Source organism: Neophocaena asiaeorientalis, unplaced genomic scaffold (genome assembly GCF_003031525.2).
Source record: "Neophocaena asiaeorientalis asiaeorientalis breed wild unplaced genomic scaffold, Neophocaena_asiaeorientalis_V1.1 scaffold400, whole genome shotgun sequence".
Classification (NCBI taxonomy): Eukaryota; Metazoa; Chordata; class Mammalia; order Artiodactyla; family Phocoenidae; genus Neophocaena; species Neophocaena asiaeorientalis.
This window is the reverse complement of record NW_020175089.1, coordinates 779843-792077: the sequence shown is the minus strand read 5'-3', so window position 1 is coordinate 792077 and position 12235 is coordinate 779843.

Below are 12235 nucleotides of genomic sequence, written 5' to 3'. Positions count from 1 at the left end.
AAGACTCATCTATATGTTGCCCATAGGAGACTCACTTCAGGGCTAAAAACACAGAGACTGAAAGTGAGGGGATGGAAAAAGATATATCATGCAAATGGAATTGACAAGAAAGCAGGGGTAGCAATATTCATATCAGACAAAATAGACTTTAAAACAGAGGCTCTAACAAAAGACAAATAAGCGCATTATATAGTGACAAAAGTATCAATACAAGGAGAGAATATTATACTCATTAACATTTCATCAGAGAAATGTAAATCAAAACTATGAGATATCAACTCACACCTGTCAGAATGATTATCATCAAAATATCTACAAATAACAAATGTTGGCAAGGATATGGAGAAAAGGGAAGCCTTGTATGCTCTTGGTGGGAATGGAAAGCAGTAAGGACATTCCTCAAAAAACAAAAATAGAACTACCATATGATCCAGCAATCTTATTCCTGGATATATATCCAGAAACAAAGAAAACACTAATTCAATAAAATACATGCACCCCAATATTCATAACATCATTATTTACAGTAGCCAACTTATGGAAACAACCTAAGTATCTATCAACAGATGAATGGATAAAGAAGATGTGGCATATTACTCAGCCGTAAAAAGAATGAAATTCTGCCATTTGCAGCAATGTGGATGGACCTAGAGACTATCATACTTAGTGAAATAAGTCAGAGAAAGAAAAATACTCTATGATAGCACTTATTTGTGGAATCTAAAAAGTAAAACAAACAAATATATATAGCAAAACAGAAACAGACTCGCAGATATAGAAACCAGACTAGTGGTTGCCAGTGGGGAGAGGAAAGTTAGGAAGGGCAAGATAGGTGTATGGAACTTGGAAATACAAATTATTATGTATAAAAATAGATAAGCAACAAGGATCTATTGTATAGCACAGAGAATTATAGTCATTACTTTGTAATAACTTTTCATGGAGTATAATCTGTAAAAATACCAAATCACTATGCTGCATACCTGAAATCAATTAGACTTCAATTTTTAAAACAATTTTTAACAATTTTTTAAAAAGTAAAAGTATATCTTAGAACCAATAAAATGTCATAATTTCCTTTCTTTTTTTATTTCAAAGAAATATCTGCTTCATAAGAACCTAGGGTTGTACATTTCATTTATTTAAAATCATCAGAAAGCCCAGTCTCCAGAGAGCACAGTATTCAAAGTAACACCAGTCCAAGACCCAAAAAATAGTTTAAAAGAAAATAAATTTGTTCTGAAATGTCTATAAAATGTACCAAAATAGGATTTGATTCATAGCATACTATAAAGTCTCTTAAAATTGCTTTTCCCATTTCTTCTTGTTTCTCTGTATGTGATTGTCATATATAAAGGAGCTTTGGTAGTTCCCTGGTGGTCCAGTGGTCAGGACCCAGTGCTTTCACTGCCGTGGCCAGGGTTCAATCCCTGATCAGGAAACTAAGATCCTGCAAGCCCGGCTGTGTGGCAAATCAATCAATCAACTTAAATTTCAAAAAAGAAAGCTTCCCCTCAAATCTCCTTCAAACACCAGTCTGTGTGAGCTCTTGCTTTCTCTGCCCACAACCTTCATCTTTCGATTTATTCTATTTTCTTTAACCTTCTGAGTAATCCTTTAAACTTTCCAATGTAAATCATTCTCGCCTTCCTGAATGCTCTAGTGTTGCCCAATTCAGCTCCCAAAAGGCTCATAAGTGAAGTGGGCAAAAATAGAATTATTCTTACACTGGGAGAGACTGTAAATAGTCCAATATCAACATTTTTCCAGTAACACATTCAGTCAATTCAATTCAATAGACACCTACTCTGTTCCAGGCACTGGTTCTGCCCCAGGTTCAATTGGGTTAGAAGCTCAGGTTTCTTGGTCATAATTGTGCCCAAATAAGTCTATCTTTAAGGCTACTCCCTCAAAATGAATCATATTGTGTGTCTGTACCCCCAACACAGTTAAAAAGGAAAGGTTTACTTCTCTTTTATCATGAGAGTGCTACACACATGTATGTGTATGCACACTCACCCAGATTGGGACAGAGGGTCTTCAGCATCAAAATGACATTTAATACCTTTTTATCTTCCAAGAGTTGCTTCCCTACGTCCCCAGTTACCTGCAGCAAAGGGCAGCCCCAGACCTGGGTATACCTGAATTTTCACCTGAATATGCTGAATGCCACACTCTGCCTTTTCTATTCCAATGGCTGTAGACGTTGGCAACATGTAAATAATGTGAAAGCAAGTTTTTATGATTAAGGAATCAAATTTATTGAATTTTATTACTGAAAGTTGAAACAACATGTATGAACAAAAACAATAAAAGAATGTACTCTTTTCATGGAAAAAAATTAAATAGTATGAATTATTCTATCTTATTATTTGCTAGACTCTAATTTTGGAGATATAAGGCCATGCTCTTTATTTATTACCTCCTGAAGCCCCACATAACCCAAGGGAGATTGGATAACCACGCGGCTTAAATTAGTTATTCCAGCTGTCCATGCCCACCCAAATCCTCTCTGCTCATCTCGAGTTCTTCCCTGTCCATTCAGAACATTGATTTTATAGTGGCCTCTGAGAAAACTATCATTTTCAACTAATAATCCTACTTCACGATTCTTCTGACCCATCTTTCCATTCATGATACTCTCTTCAGCTGTGTCTAAACTACTGATATCTTATCTATTGAGTTGTTTGTTTGTATTTCAGTTATTGTATTTTTAAAAATTTCTACATGTTTTATTTGGTACTCTTTTAAAACTGTTAAGTCACTTTCCATAGTGTCTGTTCTCTGAAGATTATTTCTACTTGTCTTTTTTCTTTTAGGTATATTAAATTACTTTATAACTGTCAGTTGCCCAGTTTGGTTTCTGCTGGTTCTTGCTTATGCTTTATCTTCTTCTGTGCTTAATTAATTTTTACTGTATAGTATTTATTTTCCTTGAAAAGTCATTTATGAACATTCTCTGAGACCTAAAATGGATATACATTCTGAAAGAAAGAATTGGTGTTTTTTTCTACATGGTGTCTAGGGGAGTATCCAACCTAAGTACTTTCTGCATGTTTTTTTTTTTTAATGTTTCTGAACCATTAATGTATGTGATGGTCTATATTAAGGATGAAAATTCTTGGAAGGCTAGTTTGTAGACACAATCTCTTTGGGACTATTTTTCCTCCAGCCAAGAATCAAAGAAACTTTTTGCGGGCCCTATAATAAATACAGGGTTAAGATTACTTCTGATTCTCCTTTATTCTAACATTGAACCCCTTGGGGCACTAGCCTAATGGGTGAAGGGTGTACAGTTACTACTCTCTGATTTGAATGGACTCTTAGGCTTTAATTTTTATGTGTCTCATCCAATGAGGCCATCAAAATTGAAGTCCACATTTGTCTGAACAGGTAAATATTCTCAGGATAAAACTGGCTTCAGTGCTCTGCTTACTTCCCTGGATTCCAGCTTTCCCTTATATTTTGGCCCAGTAACGACTTGCTACCTTGTCAACTCTTCATTACCTCTAAGAAAATATTTTGGTTTCTACTTTATCTAGCATTTTAGTTATTCTCTACAGGACAGTTACTTAGTTTCTATTGGGTATATTTTGAAAATTTTAAACTATTTTACTAAAGAACATCTTTGACCCTGACTAGACCAGGCCCTGCATCTGGATAACATGAAAATACTACTGTCAATACCTGGCAAAGTAATCAATCAAAGTCTAAAAATTCTAAAAATTAAGTGACTCATTCATTGCTTGGGGACACTCTTCAGTCTGCCTTACACATCTCAGCTGAAATAACAATTAGATGGGGAAACATCAGATATAGATGGCAAAAACTCTCCCTGTAATCTAAAAACCTTCAAGTTGTCAAATGTACGTATGATATCCTTGTAAGATAAATTTAGCATTTAGAGCTCCAGTTTCTCCCTGAGATCTGTAAAAACTCATCTAGCCTGAACAGTTCCTTATTGGCTGCGTTTCTGAGAAGTCAGTTATTCTCACCAAGGCCAATTTTCATTTATACACACTAAATTACTACTGATTTTTGTGTGATTTTTTTTTAATAGAAGGTGTAATATCAAATTTAAGGACTAATGACTTTCAGGACAGTGTTAAGAAATCTGATCCTGAATCACCAGATTACCTAAGGAAAGAGATGTTTTGGTTATTTGATATTTTTCACTAAGAAATAAGCACAAAATTGATTCTTATTATTTATTGTATCTCTAGTGTTTATTGTAACACTAGGCCAGGCACAATCAATAAAGTATGACAGGAAGACAATCAATAAAGTTTGAATGAATTAATTAATTATGGCAGATTGATTGATAAACATGGCATTAATTCTTTACAGCTTCTCTATATTTTTGTAATGTGATTTAGTAGATTCTGCCATCAAGGAGTTGATATCTTGTCTCCAAACTTGAATCTGGATTTTGGCTAGTAGAGTGAGATGATTCCCATAATCCAGTTCCCAGACTAGAACTCTACCTTTTGGAACTCTGAGATCACCATGAGAACAGGTCTGTGTTGCTTACTGGAGGATTGAACCTTATGAAGCATAGTTGACCTCATTTTCCCAGCTGAAGCACTGGATTTTACATCACACCAGGTATGTGATAAAGCCCGACCAAGATTAGCTAAGCCATCTAGCCAACAAGCTGCTGATCATGGACCCATGAGTGAGCCCAGCTGAGGTAGCAGAGCTGGCCCAAGGCAGCAGAACCACCCAGCCAACCTGCACATTTACAAACATTAACTAATGGCTTCTTTTTCAGCAGCTAAATTTTTAGGTGGTTTGTTACACAGCTGTAACTAACTGATACAAAATCTTTGTTACAAGACATCCTAAGGTGTTTTAGAGGAGAGGACACCACATTGGGATAAGAATTCCTCAGTTCCAGTTCAGTCTCTGCCATAAGCTTACTAATCTTGAAGGAAACACTTCAACCTCTCTATGCCTCAGATTTGATGTTCCTTTAAGTTCTTATCTTATGTATTGTGTGGAATCCCCCCAAATACTTTACTCTATATTTTGCCTAAATAGTGAGAAAAGTTGGTTTTTTAAAATAGTTGAGCATTTACCGAGTCCCCAGGGAATCTGCTTGTATCAAGTATTGGAAATTGTAGGAACTTGAGCTGAGTGTGTTCTTACTCTTATCCACTACCGCCCACCCCTGAAAGTATATTTTTAGAACAAATCCTATTGGAAGCTGCCTATGATTTTTGTTTTCTTTTGATTTTGCCATTCCATTCTCAAAGCAGAAGTCAAACAAACAAAATCTATTAAAATAAGCATCCTTGTTAATCAAGGCTTTAGTGAACTTTATACTATACCATCAGCCCAAAGAGGGACACAAAACAGATTTAGCTATGGAACAAAAATACCACTTTATTATCCATCTGGATTTTATTAATTGAATATTTTGGGGTAGAGAGATGTAGAGAATTGGACTTCACAGTCCTCAATTCTGAAAAGCATAATGGATTCATGGACACAAACACACAGATCTGTGTCTATAAAAGGGAAGTCCATGTAACAGTGATTCTTAATATGTAAGGATTAGGAACCTCTCTGAAGATATGATGAAAACTAGGAACACTTGATTCAGAAAAGCCCACATATGTACACATTCACGTGATGGACTTTTTTGTGTTTTTGCCTTCTCAGCACCTTATAAACACTGTTCTTGTGCTTGAAGATTTTTCCACCTTATCCCCAGAATAGACGCTAGAAATCCACTTCCTATAGTTGCAACTATGGTACAGACACATGGCCTAGGTTCAACCTTTCAAGTACAAATGCACAAGACATTTGGAAGCAGGTGTAGCACAGATCCTTTCTGGCTAGGACAGAGGCAAAGACAGTGAGCTTTCAGAAACAATAGTGGGTAGAGGTCCTAACACTGTGCTCTGTGACAGCTGGTGAGGTGCGGTGAGTCTGTCCAAGAACAGTGGCGGTAGTTCTTCCCCAGAACAGTCTGTGGTATAATGCTGGAGTTGTTCCTAGCTCTGAAGCTTCCAGGCCTGGTTCTCAGACTTTTTCAGGGATGCAGTGAACTATCTAAAGCCCTTTAATAAATTCTTAAACTATGTGTGCAACAGAGAGCTCTGACTGATACACACATAAAAACATATTTTCCACATAATTCCAAGATTTTGTACGACTTTCCAAAGACCATTTCATGGCTTAGCTCTCTTAGAATAGATAGGTGCTCATACATTAATAATATAATATATGTAATAGTATAATACAAGTGGAAAGGTAAAAAGTAGAATGGAGAATGGAGGCAGATAGGGCTTCTTGGAATGAAAAAATACACATTGGGTGGAGTAACAGACTTGGCTCTAGTCTTCACTTTGCCACTAACTGCCTAGTCATTCAACACTAGGCGGCATCTAAGTCCCCTGCCCTGAATCTGGGTGGCATGGTGACCAATAGAATGACATAGTAGTAATGATGCATCACTTCCAAGGCCAATTCAAACAAAGTGATACAGCTTCTGCCTTGTAACCCTGGGACACCCTGAGCCACCATATAAGATTTTGAACTACCAGAGACCACGATGCTGTGAGCAAACCCAGACCGAATGGAAAGGCATATGTGGCGCACCTGAGGTAATAAAAGCCAGTATTACCTGCCAGATAGTCCTCCAGAATTTTTCATGCAAATTGATAAATTAGCCCAGGACAATAGGCATCAACCAGGACTGTCATGGGCAAAATTGATGTATGGTTACCCTACTGAGCATTGCCTCTGAGCTAAGCACTTGGGTGTCTCTTTACCTCTAGATTTCCTTAAAATTAGGGGGACGGTTGTTGAACTAGTAGTTGTCACAATTCCCAATTCCTGTGCTTAAGGATAAGACAAGCAACCAATTCACACGAGACAGCTGAAAATGAATAACAGAACATGGCAGGGACTTCAGCAAGCTGCAAAGCACAACTAGAGGGAACAACTCAGCTCCCATATTTATTATCAGGAAGAAATGTGAGCTCACCATTTTCTGACATTCTGATTTTTTTTTCAAGAGATGCTAGGAATCTGAAAATCTAAGTTAAAAATTTCAACTTAAATTCAAAATGTTTTAGACAATTTTAAGGTGGTCTCTATGAGCTAGAGAATTTCAATGAATTCTTCAGGTTTATGGACCAAATTAACTTAAATATTCTGCTGCCACCTTTTAGTATCTGCTAATCCTGGCTCTCCATGGCCTCACTTTGGAGACAGCTGTCATCTTTGTTAGAGCGTAGCCCACTGTGTCACAAGCCACTGTTTTTACTTGTCTCATAGTTCCAGATCGAAGCTCCCTTCTTATACATTGTGTAAAAGGAGTTTTAACTCTATCATGTCAGTTTACATAAATGTCCACCTAGGTTCAGAAAAAACATAAAAATCATTAACCCCATGTATTAGTCAGCTATTGCTATCCTAATGTTATGTAACAAATATCCTAACAGCTTATAACAACAAGCATTAATACCACAATCACAAATCTGGGCTGGGCTCAGCTGGATGGCTCTACTTTAGGCTGTGGGTCCACTAGACTGTGCACTGAATTCAGATTTGCTTTTTGTAGGAAAGGCAGCTATCCAGACGCTCTCTGGCAGATCACCAGAGTACAAGAGCCAAGCTGAAACACACAAGTTCAGTTAAGGCCTCTGTCTGCCTTATACCTGCTAACATTTGATGGGCTAAAGCAAACCCCATGGCCAACCCCAAAATTAAAAGAGCAGAGAAGAATACTCTACCCACAACAGAAAGGGGAGAGAAGTGAATACTTAATCAAATAGAATCCAAACTCTCATACCCAAGAGGTCTTTTCCAAAAGCTCATTTTCTTTCTAAATAATCTCCCCAAACAACCTCTCTCCCAGGCTTTGCTGGCTCCCTGTGGAGCTGACGAACTCTTGGACTTCACCACAGTGGACTTTGGCCTGCTGCAAAACATGTAGTGGGTGGCAGCAGATGCCGAGGGCTTGGAAGCTCTCAGTACAAGTGCTCTAAATTAGGAACAAAGCATTCCTCGGACTACGTCAAACTTTAAAAATAAGCCTTTGCTCCATACACAGCTAACGACCTTGGTGAAGGCATTCAAATGCCTCATATATGATGTTCAAGTAATTTCTTGGGAGCAGTTACCATAAGGTTTTTCCATCCCATCTGTGCCCTGCCTCTGAGGTCTCTCGTTCCCCTTGTTGTCTTGGGTCTCGGTTCCCAGGTGGCCTGTTCTGCACCGAACATGATCCTTGGCCGGTTCTGCAGTTGTAATCTGTGCAGGCAAACTTTTTGGGCACATTAACAGATGCCAACCTAATGTAAGAAAGCTGAAAATAGGTGGTACCTTGGAGGGATTTCTTTGATATGAATATTGCTTACTTAGTCTGCTGTCATCATGCCTTGTAAGGAGAAAAGTCAACCACTTTCATGGTATTATTTCACTAAGGCAGAGCCTCATGGGACTGGAGCATAGGGCACAAGCTCCTTTAAGATGTCTTTTTCTAAAGAAATTGTGGAGCAAGGTGAACCTATTGCCAATTCGAGCCTGAGTGAAAGCACACATGCACACACCACACACACACACCCACACTGGAACCAAGGTGCACAAAAAATCTTGAAGGAAATATTAGTCAGAAGTAGATTGACAGATAGGATGGACTGCCCCAGTGATTCCTTATTCACTTTAGAACCCAGAGATAACTGGACCACCTCCTGGCCAATCTTGGTACATTATCACATTCCAAAGAAATACAAGTCCCTAATTTTTTTTTAAAGTACTTTATTTTAAATCTTTCAAGAATACTCAAAGTAGTGTCAAAGTTAGAGGTAAATATGATCGCATAATAGGACTCACTTGTCTCCCCATCACCAGCTTCTTGAAGTCCTGCATATCACAGCAACTACTTAACCATATTTGTTTCCTCCAATTCTTCCCATCTATTTCTCCAAAAATCACACACACAAAAAAACAAAACAAAACAAAAAAACCTAAGCAGCCAAACAAGGATTCCCCAGAAGGTAGAGAGGCAATGGATGCATATCAGTGAAATGTATGTCCTGCTCAAATTTCCACACCTCAGACCAGTGTTGGTTCTTACACTGGGCCCAGAGCTTCTCTGGTCAGATGCCACATTCAAAGCCATGCTCTGTGTTATAAAAAATAGATAATCAACAAGGACCTACTGAAGAGCACAGGGAACTCTATTCAATACTCTGTATATGGGAAAAGAATAGATATATGTATATGTATGACTAAATCACTTTGCTGTGCACCTGAAACTAATACAACATCAACTGTACTCCAATATGAAATAAAAATTAAAAAAAAAAACCAGACTGTGTGATTAAGAAAACAGAACTGCAGCCTGAAGACCTTGGGTCAAAACTGTCCCATTACTTAATCAGCTATTTGATTTGGACAAGTCCCTTTGTTTTAATTAACCTCTTTCTTCAACTACAAAACAGGAACAAAAATTCCTACTTCACAGTATCATGGTCAAGGTTAAATGATACAATGAACATGAAATCTGGAGACAAATGGGCACTCTACAAACCTGTGCTGATTCTGCAAGACAGTCCAGGTGGGAAAGATCACCTAGATAAGTCATTTCTCAAACTTGTTTCCTCATTTATATCCTGACCCTAGAAAAATATTAGAGCTTCCTGAGAAATATAGTGCCAGTCCACTGAAGCAGTCTTTGGGAAGTGGTACAGCTTTCCCAGGGCAGGACATCTAGTGTTGAGAGTTCTTCCCCATGTACTAAGAGTACAGTTATAGTTAACAAGATGGTGGAATATGAATTAGACTCCATGGATCAACCTTGGGACAGAGAAACAAACTCCAAGGAGCCAGGTACCTGCTCTCTGAGACTCTTCGTGTACCCCTCTGTCCCACTTGGAGGTTTGCTATGTTGGTGGCCCTTATAAACTTCAGTGAGTTTTAGTTTGTCTCTGCCTCCTTTTACTATCTAAACAGTGCCTGAAATGTCTGGTTCTTGGAGAGCATTAACCAAGCTATCCGGAGTACAGAATAGATTGCTAGTTATCCAACTTGGTGTCAAATCCAAGAGGAGGTTTTCTGAATTGAGGCAATTCAGGATGGCTTCGTGGGCTTGTGCAGTCTGTGGACCCACTGAGGGGGTAACAGAGGATGAAATGAAGCCCTGAGTCATAACCTCATCAGAAGGGATGTCATCTCCATAACTCGACTGCCTGCATTTTTAAAGTAATTATCACCGAGGTTCTGTAGGTGCTGACCACAGTCCTGGAGAGTTTGATAAACCTTCTGATTATTGATCTAAGAATATTAGGGAGAGACTGAAACTCATCAGAACTCCTTAGAGGAAAGATGCTATTATGTGGACATGATCCTTAATTGCTTTCAGGACTTTTCATGGAAGCCATTACCTATCAAGGAGAGAGAAAACTTAGCTAATGGCCACAGAACAAACTCACATATTGAGTAGAGGGCCTCAGAAAAAGAGAAAGAAGTACGCCATTTCAAAACAACAAAAGTCGGTTTTCACAGGGAAGTCAATCTGGCAGGTTGTCAAGAATTGGTGGTTTCATTTCAGTCACTTAAGCTATTTAACATAACAGGAATTCTGACTTCTTCTCAGTGTTAGACAGTCTGCTCCATTAAGAAAACAGCCATCTGTTGGAGCCGTATGCTTTCCGGAACAAGAATTCTTTCTCATTTTGTACCTGAATTGTTGAAAGTTTCAGTAACAAGTTTGTAAACAGAAATGTCTTCTCGGGCTTGATAATGAATCAAGACTCTTCCTTCAATATGGAAAGAGAACTTCAGTGGAGATATCTTTTATAAAAGTTACCATAATGCTTAGAAATGTATATTTGTCTCTCACTAGACTCTGAATCACCATCCCCCTCTCCGAAGGTAAGGACATTATCTTACTTCACTTCCAATGCTTGAGATAAAATAGACACCCAGTGTCTGATTAATGAACAAAGGGACTAAAGTGATGTCGTTATTTTGCATTGTCTTTCTTTTCAAAGCCCAATGTGAAACTTGTTCTACATTAGTCTAATAGGAAAGTACATATAGCACATTTTTGATTGAAAAAGTTTATATATACACCAAAATGTGTGTTTTTTTGGTATATTAAACATTATGTAATATATTCTTTATATGTATATGTGTATATATATATGTTTTATTTGTATATAACACACACATTTATGTAATACAGAATATCTTCCATTTCTTTCCCAGCACTTAAATAACCTTGTCTAGCCACCATCAAATGTTAAGTAGTAGATAGAATTTGTCATTGTTTCCAATTGATGAGCCAGAAGTTCCCAAGTATTCCTTTTCCTGTCCAGGTAGACGTAACCTGGTAAATCCGTGCTTTCAACCACAATAAGGATGTTTCTCTAGACCTTTTCTCCCCAGGTGTGGTCTGTGAACATCATCTGGGGGCTTGTTAGAAATGTGGAATGTTGTCTCTGCCCCAGACCTAATGAATCAGCATCTTCATTTTAACATGATTTGGGGCTGGCAGACCATGGTTAAATAAAAGTTTCCAGGCCTCTGTGATGGACTGCCCCACTATACCTGGAGAGATAGCCAATGCCTAAGACAAGGAAGTTCAACTTCAACAAAGAGGAGACCCCAACCAGCCCTCCCTATCTCTTCCATCTTTCTCCTTGGATTTGAAATAGATGCGAGGCTGGTCACTCCCAGACCTATTCCCTTCTCTCAGAAATGTTGGCTGTGGGAATTAAGTACTTTGGATAGAATGGGTAAAAAACAATATTAATTCTTTATGAATTTGTGAGATTATTTCACCCTGTGCTTTGTTTTCTGTGCCTTGTCAGCCTGGGCTATTTTTCTTAGAATGAAGTAACTGTCTACATACTCTCTATTCAACCTTGCATGGAGCTTATGAACATGTAGGCTTTTAGTGTTTCTAAAGATGATGACAATGATGATGATGACAGTGATGGTAATGACATATTGAGAGTACTTCAAAAACTCCCTCCTAATCATTCTCACTGATCTGCTCAGAATTCTAAGGAACCCATGATTTTCGAACCTAGTTCTATAGAGCCCTCGGTCTTATGGTAACAGAGAGGGAGAGGAGGGTAGAAGGGGGAGGCAGCTGGCTGGCTTGGCAAACCCACACAGATTGAGGTTAATATCCAGAGGATAGGTAAGCATCTTTGCACTGATCAGTTTTCTATACTAAAGACTGACCATTTCTTTGCAAATAAATTTTATT